General features: G+C 43.2%; 1 protein-coding gene across 4 annotated transcripts in view; it reads right to left on the minus strand.

Moving 5' to 3' along the window:
• The window catches only part of RSU1 (Ras suppressor protein 1), a 192,789-nt gene that overhangs the window by 172,692 nt on the left and 4,478 nt on the right, over positions 1 to 15,619 (minus strand). The window lies entirely within an intron of this gene.

Here is a 15,619-nt window from a genome sequence, read left to right on the forward strand (position 1 = left end):
GAAATACTCATCTTTTGGCCCTTCCTACAAAAATCTATCAAGTATGAAGCTCAAGGAATCAAAATAACAAGAGACTGACTTGAGGATCAATGTAAATGAATACAGGTATAAAATATACAGATATCTGCCTAACTAAGGGTAGATGACAGTTAAACAGAGAGAGACTTTAATAACGGATATAGGCACTAAAAGTTTAGATATGGCCCATGTATTAAAAAATAGGGAACCAGGGGTGCCTGGGTGGCTCAGTGGGTTAAAGCCTCTGCCTTGGGCTCGGGTCATGATCTCAGGGTCCTGGGATCAAGCCCGGCATAGGGTTCTCTGCTCAGCAGGGAGCCTGCTTCCCTTCCTCTCTCTCTGCCTGCCTCTGCCTACTTGTGATCTCTGTCAAATAAATAAATAAATAAAATCTTAAAAAAAAATTAAGATTAAAAAAATAGGGAACCATGAGAGTTTTGATAGTTTGTTATGAGAGTTTTGATAGTTGTATCTGCTTTCCAGCTAGCATATAAAGAACTTGGAAGTCATCACTCCCATCCTCACCACAAGAAAAGCGTTGATTAAACACACAAGCAACCCTTCTTGGATCCATTAGAGAACTGAGGGCACAGGGTAAACCACCATACTAGAAAACCATAAAGACGGGTGGTGGAGAATCACAGCTTCCCAGCAGCAGGAACTAGAGCCAGCAACTGGTAGGAATGCTTACAGGGGAGCTGACTCATTTCTGGGGAGTGAGCTATCAAATAGCTTGAGAGAGAAAACTCCAGGGGACCCAGGCTCTAGGAGCCCCACCAGGTTCTCAGGGTGAAAAATCAATGAGAAAAATCCCAGGTTGCTTCTTGCAAAGGAAAGGAATACCTAACAACCCTGAAGTGAGACCAAAGCATTTTGTTCTCCTAAAAAAAAGAAGAAACGGTCTACTGGACCCCAACCAACATGGGAGAAGAAAATACCTAACTCCAGTCTCCTCTCACCCCTAAGGAAAGAAAGGTGCTGAAAAGCACTTTGGACGGTTACCGCCCAGGAGCCCAAGCTTACTAACAGAATTTTAGAAAATTTCTCCCCTCCCCACACCTCTTCAATAGGGATCCCATGTGGTAACAAGATATAACTGCAAATATAAACTGATCAGACACTACTAAGGAGTCTCTAGGAAACCCAAAGACTATAGGAAAGACAAAAAGAAGAATAATGGAGGAAAGGGTGTCTGGGTGGCTCAGTGGGTTAAGCCTCTGCCTTCAGCTCAGGTCAGGACCTCAGGGTCCTAGGATCAAGCCCTCTGCTCAGCAATGAGCCTGCTTCCCCCTTCCCCTCTGCCTGCCTCTCTGCCTACTTGTTATCTCTCTCTCTCTCTCTCTTTTTCTCTCAAATAAATAAAATCTTTAAAAAAAAAAAAAAGAAAATCATGGAGAAAATTCTAGCCTATGAATTCTATACATACAGCAAGCAAACCTCACAGTAATGGCCTTTTTACCTCAGTTTCTTTTCCTTGAGGCATCATGTCTGTCTTTCAACAAAATCACAAGGCATGCTAAAAGGCAGAAACATAGTTGAAGAGACAAGGTGAGCAACAGAGTCAGACTCAGACAGGACAAAGAGTTGGGAGTTCTCAGAATGGGGACAGAAGAGAACTCTGACTGATATCTGAAGGCTTTAGTGGAAAAGTAGCCAACCTGCAAGAACACAACACATAATGTAAGCAGAAAGAAGCAACTCTAAGAATCAAAAGGAAATGTCAGAAATCCAAACAGATCTGAAAAAGGTCTTTGATGAGCTTATCACCAGATTGGACAGTCATGCGAGCTTGAAGATAAGTCAACATAAACTTGACAAACTGAAAAACAAAGAGAAAAAAAAGAATTAAAATAATGGAACAGAATATCCAAAAACTATGGGACAACTATTAAAGGTGTAATATATACATAATGGGAATACCAGAGGCAAAAAAAAAAAAAAAAAGAGGGAGAGAAAGGAACAGAAGAAATAATCTCGAGCTCTAATGGCTGAGAATTTTCCAAATTTAGATAGACCCAAACTACCAAACCAACAGACCCATCTCGAATATTTACCAGAAATTAAGGACAAGATAATTACCTATGGACAATTACCAAAAAAGACTCCAGAGAGAAAAAAAAAAAAGACAAAACACTACCTATATCTGAAGAGAACAGAAACTTCTCTTCAGAAACCATGCATGGAAGAAGAGAACAGAGTGAAACACTTAAGTGTTGAAGAAATGCACCCACCAACCACCAAGTCTATATTCAGCAAAATTATCCCTGACTCTCTCATACTAAGAAAAATTGAGGGAAACTACTGCCAATGGACTTGCCGTGAGAAAAAATATTAAAAGTTCTTCAGGGGGCAACTTAGTGACTCAGTCAGTTAAGCGTCCTATTCTTGGTTCTGACTCAGGTAATGATCTTGTGGTCGTGAGGTCAAGCCCGGCATCATGCTGAGTGTAGAGCCTGCTTAAGAGTCTCTCTCTCCCTCTGTCCCTTCCTCCCTCCCACTCACACAGGCATGTGGGCATGCTCTAGCTTAAAAAAAAAAAAACCTTCTCAGAGGCAAATGGTAAATATCAGATAAAAGTCTAAAACTCAGAACTTCTTAAACAAAGGAAGAGAATTAGAAAAGGAATAAAAGTTATATAAAGTTATTATTAACTAGTCACATAGATAACAGTTTGTTTATAATTATAGCAAACAATGTATTGGTTGATTTTTGCTTATGGATATGTAAAATGAATGACAGCAAGGTACTAAGTGACAAGAGGTAGGAATGAGGATACTGTTCACTAATTCAGAAAGATATATGCACTTCTATGTTTACTGCAGCATTATTAAAAATAGTCAAGATTGGGGCGCCTGGGTGGCTCAGTGGGTTAAAGCCTCTGCCTTCAGCTCAGGTCATGATCTCCGGGTCCTGGGATCGAGCCCCACATCGGGCTCTCTGCTCAGCAGGGAACCTGCTTCCTCCTCTCTCTCTCTGCCTGCCATCTCTGCCTACTTGTGATCTCTGTCTGCTAAATAAATAAATAAAATCTTTAAAAAAAAAATAGTCAAGATATGGAAGCAGTCTGTCCATCAATGGATGCATGGGTAAGGAAGACACGGTGTACATATATATATATAACATATATATATACATACCCACAGCCACAAATTATTACACAGCCATAAAAAAGGATGATGTTATAGCATTTGAGATAATATGAATGAACCTAAGATGTATTACGCTCAGTGAAATAAGTCAGACTGGGAAAGACAAGTTTTATATGATTCCACTCATAAGTGGAATCTAAAAAATAATAATAAATCAATGAACAAACAAATAAAAAACGATAAACAGACCTATAAATACAGAGAACAAACTGATGGTTGCAGGAGGGTAAGCCAGGCGGGGAACAGGGAGGTTGGACAAAATGGGTGAAGTGGCCATACAGGCTTCCAGTTATGGAATGAATGACTCCTGGGAATAAAAGGCACATTGACTATAAGGAATATAGTCAATGACACTCTAACAGTGATGTATCAGGACAGATAGCATCTACCCTGTGGTGAACAAAACATCATGTATAACTCTATCAAATCACTACACTGTATACTTCAAACACTGTATGTCAATGACACTCAAATCAATCATTCATTCATTCATTAAATAACATTCATTAAATGGTGCCTGTACGATGAAGCAGTATACTTGAAACTAGATTTAAATTAGCTGTAAAGTACATTGCAGACTCTTGGGAAACCACTAAAAAATTAAAAAGGAATAAAACTGATATGCTAAAGATAAGTTTAAAAAAAAAGATCTAATTCTCTCCAAAAAAAAAGAAAATACAGAAAAAGACAAAAAAAAAAAAAAAAAAGAACCATGGTAATAAATAGAAAAGCTATAAATAAGATCAAAATTAAGCCAGGTATATTGATAATCACTTTATTTTATTTTTTTTTAAGATTTTATTTATTTATTTGACAGAGAGAGATCACAAGTAGACGGAGAGGCAGGCAGAGAGAGAGATAGAGGTAAGCAGGCTCCCTGCTGAGCAGAGAGCCAGATGCAGGACTCGATCCCAGGACCCTGAGATCATGACCTGAGCCGAAGGCAGCGGCTTAACCCACTGAGACACCCAGGCGCCCTGATAATCACTTTAAATGTGAATTGTCTAAATATACCAATTAAAAGATAGAGACTATCAAAGTAAATTAAAAAAAAAGATCTCATTATATGTTGTCTGAAATAAACCCACTTGCAGAACAGAGAAAGATATACCTTGCTAACACTTAAAAACAGAAAGGAAAAGACAGACAGGCATATTAATTCCAGACAGACTTTAGAGCAAAGAACATTACTATCAAGGATAAACAGGGGATTACATAAAGATAAAGGGGTCACTTTCCAAGGACACTTAACAATCCGCACTGCTCATGCACCTAAGAATGGAGCATCCAAACACATAACGTAAAAGCTAACAGAACTGCAAGGAGGAACAACAGGCCAATCAACTACAGTCGTCGGATACTTCAACACCCCTCTGTCAGGCAATGACAGGTCCAACAGGCAGAAAAACTAATAAGCAACATCAATCAACCATACCTACCTGACATCTGTACAACACTTCATCAGCAGAAAACATCAACAATAGAATACACATTCTTCTCAGGCTCACATGGAGAATTCACCAAGACAGATCATACTACACACCCTAACAAATTTAAAATAACAGGAGCACCTGGGTGGCTCAGTCAGCTGAGCGGCTGGCCCTTGGTTTTGGCTGAGGTCACAATCTCAAGGCCCTGGGATCAAGCCCCAGGGTGGGCTCTGAGCTCAGTGGGAAGTCTGGTTGAGGATTCTCTATTCTCTCTCTCCCTTTCCTTCTCTCCCCCTACCCCCGCTGAAGCGCGCGCACACACACACACACACACACACACACACACACTCTCTCTCTCTCTTCCTCTCTAAAACAAATAATAAATCTTTAAAAAAATGTTTAGGTAACAGAAATCAAGGACACCTGGGTGGCTCAGTCAGTTAAGTGTCTGACTCTGGATCTCAGCTCAGGTCTTAATCTCTGGGTCATTAGTTCAAGCCCCAAGTTGGGCTCCAGCTCCGCCTAGAGTTCACTTAGTTAAAAACAAAACAAAACAGAAATCATATAATGTATGCTCTCAAACCACAATGAAGTTGAACTAAAAAATAGTAATAGAAAAATATCCAGGGGTGCCTGGGTGGCTCAGTGGGTTAAAGTGTCTGCCTTAGGCTCGGGTCATGATCTCAGGGTCCTGGAATGAACCCCACATCAGGGTCTCTCTGCTCAGCAGGGAGCCTGCTTCCCCCTCTCTCTCTGCCTGCCTCTCTGCCTACTTGTGATCTCTGTCAAATAAATAAAATCTTTAACAGAAAAACGAAAAATATCCAGAAAGATCTAAATATATGTGAAGGGTTTTTTTTAAGATTTTTATTTATTTATTTGACAGACAGAGATCACCAGTAGGCAGAGAGGTAGGCAGAGAGAGAGGAAGGGAAGCAGGCTCCCCGCTGAGCAGAGAGTCTGATGCGAGGCTAGATCCCAGGACCCTGGGATCATGACCTGAGCCGAAGGCAGAGGCTTTAACCCACTGAACCACCCAGGCATCCCTAAATATATGTGAAGATTAACAGCATACTTCCAAATAATAACATGGGTCAAAGAAGAAATCTCAAGAGAAATTTAAAATATTTTGAACAAGTGAAAATGAACTACTACTTAGTAAAATGTGTGGGATCCATGAAAAGCAGTGCTTATTAGGAAGCAGACAGCATCCATGCATACATCAGGAAAGAATGAACATGTAAAATGAGTAATCTAAGCTTCCATTTTAGAAAACCATAAAAATAAGAACAAATTAAATCCAAAGCAAACAAAAGAAAAGAGATAACAGATACTAGAGCAGGAACCAAGAAACTGAAAACAGGGAATCAATAGAGAAAATCAAGTTGGTTCTTTGAACAATCAATAAAATTGATAAACTTGCAGTCAAGTTAGCCAGGAAAAGGGGGGAAAAAAGAAGACCAAAGCACAAATTACTAATATCAGAGACAAAAGGAAGGTCATCACTACCGATCCGGCCAATGTTAAAAAGAATAATTAAGGATTATGAAGAACTCTATATCCACAATCTGCAGATGCACTGGAATCCCAATTAAATCACAGCAAGTTTATTCTGTAGATGTCAACAGGTTACAGTTTATACGGAAAGGCAAAAGACTCAGAATAGCCAATAAAATACTGAAGAAGAAAAACAAACTGAGAAAATTGACACTCCCCAAGTTCAAAATTTGCCATTAGTCACTATAAGAAAGATGGTGTGGTACTGGTCAAAGAACAGACTGACCAACGGAGCAGACGAGTGCACTGAAACAATCCCACCAACACAGTCAACTGATCTTTCACAAAGGAGCAAAGGTCATTCAGTAGAAAAAAGGCATTTTTTCAACAAGTGGTGCTTGAAGAACCAGACAGCCACATGCAAAAAAAAACAAACAAAAACAATCTAGACACAGAACTTCCACCTTTCACAAAAATAAACTCAAAATCTCACAGACCTAAATGTAAAATGCAAAACCTTAAGACTTCTAGAATACAACACAGGAAAAAATCAAGGTGGCCCCGGATTTCGATGTGACTTTTTAGATACAGCACTAAACATACTACCCAAAAACAAAAAGGTAGTGAAACTTCACTAAAATTTAGAACCTCTCCTTTGGGAAAGATAATGATAAAAAAATGAAAAGAAAAACCACAGACCAGGACAAAATTTTTGCAAAACAAGTATCTGACTGACATAGGACTCCTGTCTAATATACACAAATAACTTTTAAACAATAAGAAAACCCAATTTTAAAAAGGGCCAAAGAACTTAACCTCATCAAAGAAGACATACAAATGGCAAATAAGCATGTGAAAATATGGTCTACATCATATGCCATTAAGGAATCAGAAATTAAAACCATGATACCACTAAACACAGACCTATTAGAATGGTTAAAATCCAGAACACTGATGCCACCAAATTCTGGCGAGGAGGAACAGAAAGAACTCTCCTACATCACTTGAGGGAAAACAAAATGGTAGAGCCACTTCGGGAGATATTGTGTCCTTCTCTTAAATGCCAGAACTATATTCTTACCCTGAGATCAAACAATTGTGTTCCTTGGTATTTATTCAAGCAAGTTAAAAACTACAGTGACACGAAAATCTGTACAGGGATGTTTACAGTAGCTTTGTTCATAACTGCCCCAACTTGGAAGCTACTCTGAGATGCCCTGCAGCGGCAGAATGGGTGTGTTAACTGTGGCATATCCACACAATGGGGCATTATTCAAGAATACAAAGAACTTTGAAAAACAAATGAATAAAAAACAAAAAGCAGATCAGACCTGTAAATACAGAAAACAAACTGATGGTTGCCAGAGGGAAGGAAGAAAGTAGCAGATACCGGCTTTCAGGTATGGAACAAGTCACGAGAATAAAACGTAGAGCACTGGGGCGCCTGGGTGGCTCAGATGGTTAAGCATCTGCCTTCAGCTCTGGTCATGATCTCCAGGTCCTGGTATCGAGCCCCACCATCAGGATCCCTGCTCAGTGGAGAGTCTGCTTCTCCCCCGCCCCCCGCCTCTGCCTCTCCCCTCCACTTGTGCGTACATGCGTGCTCTCTCCCCCAAAGGAATAAATAAAATCATAACAACAAAAAAAAAAGGTACAGCACAAGGGCGTCCCTGGGTGGTTCGGTCAGTTAAGTGTACGACTCCCGATTTGGCTCAGGTCATGATCTAGGGTTGGGATATCAAGTCCCACATTGAGGTCTGCACTGATGGTAGAGCCTGCTCAAGATTCACTCTCCCTCTGCCCCTCCCCCCATCCACTCCCTCTCTCTTAAAAAAGAGAGAGGAGGGCCATCTGGGTGGCTCAATCGGTTGGGCATCTGCCTTCAGTTCGGGTCATGGTCCCCCCCCCCCACCATGACCTTGATCCTGGGATCAAGCCCCGCATTGGGCTCCCTGTTCAGTGGGGAGTTTCTCCCTCTCCCTTTGCCTGCCGCTGTGCCTACTTGAGCTCTCTGTATCTCTGTCAAATAAATCAATAAAATCTTAAAAAAAAAAAAAAAAGAGAAAGGAAGGAAGGGAGCGAGGTCAAAGAACAGGAGGACAGGAGGGAGAAAGGAAAAAGCTACAGCATAGGGAATACAGTAGGTGATACTGTAATAGTGGTGTAGTCTGGTGACAGATGATAGCCACATTCGTGGTGAGCCCAGCGTAAAGAATATAGAAGTTGCATCACAATGTTGTACACCTGAAGCCACTCTAACACTGTGTGTCAACTATACGCCAAAAAAAAAAAAAAAAAAAATCTAAAATAAAAAGATATGAGCCGTCAAGACAAGAAAAGACACAGAAGAACCTTAAATGCACATCACAAAGTGGAAGACGACTTTCTATGACGATTACACACTATAGGATTTCAACTGCATGGCATTTTGGAAAAAACAAAACTAGAGACATAAAATTTCAGTGGTTGCCTGGGGTTTGCAGGGAGGTGAACAATAAGTGGAGGGCAGGGGCTATTTAGGGCAGTAAAGCCATCCTGTATGACGTTACACATAACGTGACGCACGTTAAAAACCACAGAATGTCAATGCAGAGGAAACCACGGACTACAGTTAATAATAATTTCTGGACAGTGGTCCATCCATTTTAATAATCACCACACTTATGTGAGATGTTAATGACAGGGGAAACTGCTTTAAAAAATAAAGTCCGATAAAAACAAAAATGCGAGGGGAGAGTATAACACAAAACAATGCTTTTCAGCGAGGGTCTTAGTACAGACAATTGTGTGTGACAGACCAAATCAGAACTCTGAGCCATTCTGGTTCTCTTGTCATTTGTGTCCTTAAGAATCAGGATTCTCAGAACGGGAGACAGGCAAAAGACATGTAACGTGGAAGAAGGAAAAGCCCTGCAGTCCTTTATCTGACTGGGAACTCCTTAGGTATTTTATCTTTAAAAACAAGGTATTCTTAGCCCTGTCCATTCAAAAAGTCCTGAAAAACAAGAACGGCCCAGTAGTGAGGAGTGCCCCCCTGGAGCCCGGATTGGGGCTAAGATACTTCCCACTAAGACAGACAAACAGAAACAGATTTTTAGAGGATTGGCTGACTCTACGTCTGGGGATGGAATCTAGACCCATCAAGAACAGCCTGGTACTGCAGACGGCAAGGATGCTGTCAGAGACCGTCTTTCAAATGGAAAGACCACATCAAATGGATGGGAGAACCCACTAGAAGGGGCTCCCATAGGCCAAAAATGAACAAGAGGAGTCTGAACAGTGAGGGCACAGCTATGGTGTGCAAAGAGGCAAACTCAGTGGTTTACGCACAACTGCTGGCACCTGTTTCCACACTCAGAGCTTCTTTAATCAGTCAGGTGTGGCCTAAGTATTAAGAAGTTCAGAAGTTCCGTAGGTGAGTCAACTTGCTGCCCAGTTGGCAAGCTAGTGGTACAGAAGTTACTGACCAACCACAAGGTACATCTCAGAGATGGGCCTGAGATATGAACAAACCTTCTGGAAGAGGCAACATACACAACAAGCACCTGGCCTGCCAGCACGGGCCGTGAGAGCTCATCGTGCATTCACAACATTCACCCTCTGCCTGCTGCAGAAGTTTCCAGAGCCTCGGCCATTTGGATGATTCTTGCCCTCCGTTTTTACACGTTTGTGAGAGCACATTCCAGACCCAACAACTCCATTCCTGGGCCCATAACCTATAGGAATAACTATGTTTGTTCACCCAAAGACCTGGGTTCGGAGGTTCAAAGCAGCACCGTTAGTAACCGCCCTCACGTGGAATGACCCCCAGGTCCGGCAACAGCAGAGGGAAGGAATGATCTGGATGTGAAGCCAACTTTACAGCAAGAATGAACCTCACATGATGCTAAGCTAGAGAATGGACACTCAAGGGTGTGTGCAAATAACCCGCTTTTATTTAATGATGTACAAAAAAGAGGCAAAACTATGCTTTCCAGAGTCAGGACAGTGTTCATCCTTGCGGGGGATAATGAAGGGGAGGGGCAAGGCTTCCCGGGCTGCTGATCATGTGGTTTCTTGGTTTAAAAATGTGTCACGCGTGACACAGGCACTGATCCAAATGAATGCTTCCATAAAGTGTTTCTGAAGTCAATTTTTTGTTTTAAGATTTTATTTATTTATTCAACAGAGAGAGATCACAAGAAGGCAGAGAAGCAGGCTCCCCACTGTGCAGAGAGCCTGATGTGGGGCTCAATCCCAGGACCTTGAGATCACGACCTGAGCTGAAGGTAGAGGCTTAACCCACTGAGCCACCCAGGCGCCCCAAAGTGGATTTTTTTTAAGTATGTGTAAGTGTTTGAGGAAGAAGGTTCCTGTTTTCCTGGCCCAATCAACATGAGCATGGGCAGGTCAGCATCCCCGAAAGCATTCCTACGTCAATACAGAATTACCAGCTCACAGGCAGCAGGTACCATGGCTTCTAGAACAAGACTGGACCGTCAGTAGTCACTAGGTATACACTTGCTAAATTAGCAGTTTCATCTTTGTGTGTACACGTGCCTGTCAAAATAGTGGTGACATGAGGCCACACAGCATAACCTAAGAACACAGTTTCTCAGGTTTTAACTGCCTGGGTTCAAACCCTGGGTCCATTTCTTCACTGCTGTGTGACTGGAAGCAAGTTAACTTTAGTTCCACTATAAACCAGACGATGAGGATGACGAAGACAATCATAACAAAACTGTGGCTTTAAAAGAATCCATAAAAGGGGCAGCTGGGTGGCTCGGTTAAGCATGTGACTCTGGCTCAGGTCACAATCCCAGAGTCCTGGGATCAGGCCTGGTGCTGGGATCCACGTTCAGCAGGAAGTCGACTTGAGATTCTCTCCCTTTCCTGAGGCCCTTACCCTGTGTGCACATCTTGCTCGCACTCTCTCACAAAAATAAATAAATCTTTAAAAAAAAAAATCCATAAGGAGAGCTTAGTACAATAACCTGGCACATGATATGCAATGTGTCTGTGTGTATCTGTGTATTAATATACTATGTATATACAGCATATTTTAATTATATTATCAATTATTTTTAAAGCTTCTAGGAAAGAATGCACAATTGGAAGGATACAGATATGTAATAGGTTAAATAGGTATCTCCCTCATAACCTGAGAGCTTAAATACTTACAGCTCTGAAAAAAAAATCACTTTCTGAGCGTTTGCAAAACAATCATCTGTTTCCTGTGCCTGCAGAGCATGTTACCAGTCTCTGGTCTGAGACGCCAAGATGCCTTCCCAGTCACCGGGTGTGATGTGTGCCTTTCATCGGACTCAAGTTTAGCTGTAAAACTGTAAACTATTCTCAGTCCAGAGAAATAATTAACAGATATGAAGAGAAATACAGCAAATGAAAAGGTTCTTCATGAAGTACAGGTAGATGACTAAAGTTAACACTTCATGCAATTCAGGTTTATTCCAAGAACCAGTATTTTCCCAACAGAATCTGTGGAGCACCATACTTCACAGTGTTTTAAGCTAAAGTTCTAGCTGAGGATAGAAAAAACAAATTCCTACACAGTATAAAAAAATCTCACATCTTTTCATTAAATTCAGTTAAAATAATGTTTTTTCAGAAAACCATAAGGAAAGGGGGAGGGTCACACTGACAGATAAAGGAGTAAATTGCTTCCAGTGTTTTCTTCAACCATTAAAGTTCTGCAGTAGCCTGATAAACCTACGTTTCCAAGCTGGCAGGGCTGGCCGGGGGACGCGTTTTATTTGCCTAGTGCAGAGTTTTTAAAGAATTCTCAAACTGAAGGCCTTGAGGTCAGGCCTGTGGCCCCAGTCTGCTTCCCAAATCACCAGTCTTTCACATCCGAGCCAGCCCCTGTCCCACTTCAGGGGAGCAAACAACACGGCACAGTGTATGGAACAGAAGGGTCCGCCACAGTTCAGTGTGAACTTCCCACTCCACCGTTACCCGTGTGAGGCTGGGGCTCTAGAGAGCTTTCTGCTCCCCACCCTGTAAACCAGGGACAACATGCATGCGCCCCGAAGGGTGATGTTATAAATGCCTAAGCAGGACTCACCAAGCCCCCAAGCACTCAGACAGAGATCATCCAGAACCCCTCATATAGATGCTATGAGCTGACCCATGGCCCCCTAATCTCTGTAGGCTGAACCCCAAAACCCAGTGTCTCGGAATGAGACCCAATGTGGAGACAAGACTTGTAATGAGATAATACGGTTAAAATGAGGCCATTAGAACGGGCTGTAATCCAAGCGACGGGTGTCCTTCTGTGAAGAGGGACATGGACAGGCAGAGAAAGACCATGGCCATGGGTCCACAGGGGAAAGACCACGTGAGGACACCATGAGAGCCGAGGGGAGGGGCCTTGGGAGAAGGCAGCCCTGCCAACGCTGTGGTTCTGGGCCTCCCAGGCTCCAGCACTGGGTAATAAAGGCCAGTTCTTTAAGGACCACCACCTGCCACCCTCCCGACTGCAGTGTTTTGCATGGAAGCCCCCAGCAGACTAATGAAGTAAAGAATGTTACACCTTCTCATGTCTTCCTGGCTTACCAACACCTCAAACCCAAAATACCGGTTCAGAGATCGCGTTCGCAAGCCTCCCACTCTGGAGACCTCTGCCCGAGGGGGGCCGGGCAGATTCTCTTTCTCCCTCCTGTTTCCCGGGGCAAACCCACTGCCGGTCAGCGCTCTCCATCCAGAAGCCCCTGGGCCTCCAGCAGGCCTCAGACGGTAAGGCCCTTATGAAACCCGCCAGCACTAAAGATACGGCTGGTCGCACAGAACCTAACAGAGACCAGGTTTCTTTGGCTATGAGTTTCATGCGCATAGTGCCATAAATGGGACGAGCTCCACCCAAAGGAGGGGGCATGAGAAGGGAAGCAAGTGCCCAGGTCCCAGCGGAGACCACAGGGAAGGTCCCAAAGAAGCTCAGAGCAAAACAGAGGCTCAACACTGACCCCTGCCGGCCAGGTCCTTGCTCTCCCCTGACTGAGGGCCACATCTTTATGCTCTTTTGCTCTAAAAAAACAAGAAATAGGGGGGCCTGGGTGGCTCAGTGGATTAAAGCCTCTGCCTTTGGCTCAGGTCATGATCCCCGGGTCCTGGGATTGAGCCCCGCATCGGGCTCTCTGCTCAGCAGGGAGCCTGCTTCCTCCTCTCTCTCGTGATCTCTGTCAAATAAATAAATAAATAATAAATAATAAAAAATAAACCTGCACAAACTTGCTATTCAAGGAAGTGAAGGTGATGCAAAGAAATCATCTCTAGTTTTTGCTTGGGAATGGTGGATCTCATATACCGAGATCAAATTTCTTTGAAGCGGGTTTATGTAAATTTATGGAAAGAGGAGGCAGGATGTAACTATTATCCATACCAGCTCTAGCATGGATTGTCACAATGAAGGGCTGGTGGTAAAAGCAAAGCAGGGGGGTGTTACAGTTTCTGAAGACAAAAATCTAACTACTTCAGACTCATTAAACAGCTTACAGTTTTCTTAACGTAGCAAATATTAACTTATCAATGGACAATGTAAAGATTCAGTATGTAGGAAACTCCCAGAGAGACTTGGCTTGGATAGCACCTATCCTGAAAAAAAAAAAGATAATAAATTCAAAAAACGGCTACTGGCGTATATATGGTATTTCACTTACTAGTGAAATATATACTTACTAGGGAAATACCATATAGTTGAAATACTATACTAGTTGAAAAAATGGCTAACATTTTTTTTTTTTTTTAGTGAAATGGCTAACATTTTTTTAAGGCCTATCGTTCTCAAAAGCCACAAGGGCATCACAACGGAAATCCTGTGAAATGCCCTCTGCTGCCTCCCCAACCACCACCCACGTTGTCCAGGGCTCAGAATTTGCCATGTGAGGCCACCCTTTTCCTGCTGGCCCTGTCACATGAGACATGTGCATCTAACCTCCTGGGAATTCTCAAGTAGGTGAGAACTGAGGCACTGGGTACCCAGATGTAATCAGAGAGACAAGGCCACCGGAAAAAGCACCATTTTTGAGAATTCTAAAGGTTTTTAAAATACCCGTAATAGTGCATATTAAGACTAATATGTGTCATGTTGCTGAATGAAAGTTCGTCATATACTGAAACCTAACGCCCAACTGTGATGGGATTAGGAGGTGGGGCCTTGGGAGGTAACTAGGTCCTAAGGCGAACACTTAGGAATAGGATTACTGTCCTTCTAAAAGACACCTGAGGGAAACCCGAGTGGCTCAGTCCTTAAACGTCTGCCTTCAGCGGAAGTCATGATCCCAGGGTTCCGGAACAGTGGGATCAGCCCCACATTGGCTCCCTACCTAGTGGGACGCCTGCTTCTCCCACTCCTATTGCCCCTGCTTGTGTTCCCTCTCTCGCTGTGTCTCTCTTTGTCAAATAATAAATAAAATCTTAACAAACAAACACACAAAACCTGGAAGAGGTCCCTTACCCTTTTCACCCTGTGAGGACGTGGAGGACACAGCGGTCTATGAGCCAGGAAGTGAATCCCCACTGAATACTAAACCTGCCTGTGCCTTGATCTTGGACTTCTAGCCTCCAGAACTGTAAAAAATAAACTTCTGTTGCTTGGAAGCCACCCAGTCTGTGGTCCTGTTACCGGAGCCCCAGTGGACGGAGACAGGTCAGAGGCCATCTCAGCTACCTGACAGAGGACGACGCACAGCAAGCAATTCTCTGAGGGAGCTAATTTTATTAGTCCGGTTTTATAGATGAGAAACGTGAGAAGTTACGTGACTTGCCCAAGGTTACACAGCAGAAAAAACACAGAAAGAAAAAACAGCTGCTTACCAAAAAAAAGGCCATGGCTGAAATGTCAAGTGACTGAAAAATAGCGAAAGCTCGTTATTAGTTCAGTCACACCAAAGGGGTCGCAATCGTTCGTAGTTTACTTCCTATCTGGGGGAGACCTTTTCAGTGCTTACACTGTCCTGAAGTCAAAACTAGAACTCGGAGCAGTTGGTATCCTGTTCCTGCTGGTTGTAAGGGGCTCTCCCTCTGGAGAGCTGGGGAGAGAGGGATCTGCAAAGGGGAGCCTGTGGCTACATCCCCTCTCCACTACGCTTTCTAGCCCAGCTCACCCCAACTCTTACCTGAGAGCAGTCAGTCCTCCTTTGGAGAACTTCCGAGAAGCACAGAGGTAAATAGGTGTGCACCGCAGGCCCGGAAGAGCTAGTTATTACACCAGGCTGACAGATGGTGGGTCAAAATTAGCACCAGGGGAGCTTCTCGGAGGAGGTGACCCAAGACTGGAGCCATGCGGATGGGCAGGTCGTTCCTTCCTTCAACCAGCGCTAACTGACAAGGGATGGAGGACGCTGTCTGTGAAGAAAAGGGAAAAGGGCCTCCCCAGCCAAGATACCACAGGTTCAAAACCATAAGGGTGGCCATATCCAAGCAACTTAGAAAAATAAAAAAGGAAACGTCTTACTAAAGATGACAGCTAACAGGACGTGGTCTTCCCAGCTCCTTCACCTTTCCTCAGAGACAGCCCGCACGGACAGAAAC

Source organism: Mustela erminea, chromosome 6 (assembly GCF_009829155.1).
Source record: "Mustela erminea isolate mMusErm1 chromosome 6, mMusErm1.Pri, whole genome shotgun sequence".
NCBI classification, from domain to species: domain Eukaryota; kingdom Metazoa; phylum Chordata; class Mammalia; order Carnivora; family Mustelidae; genus Mustela; species Mustela erminea.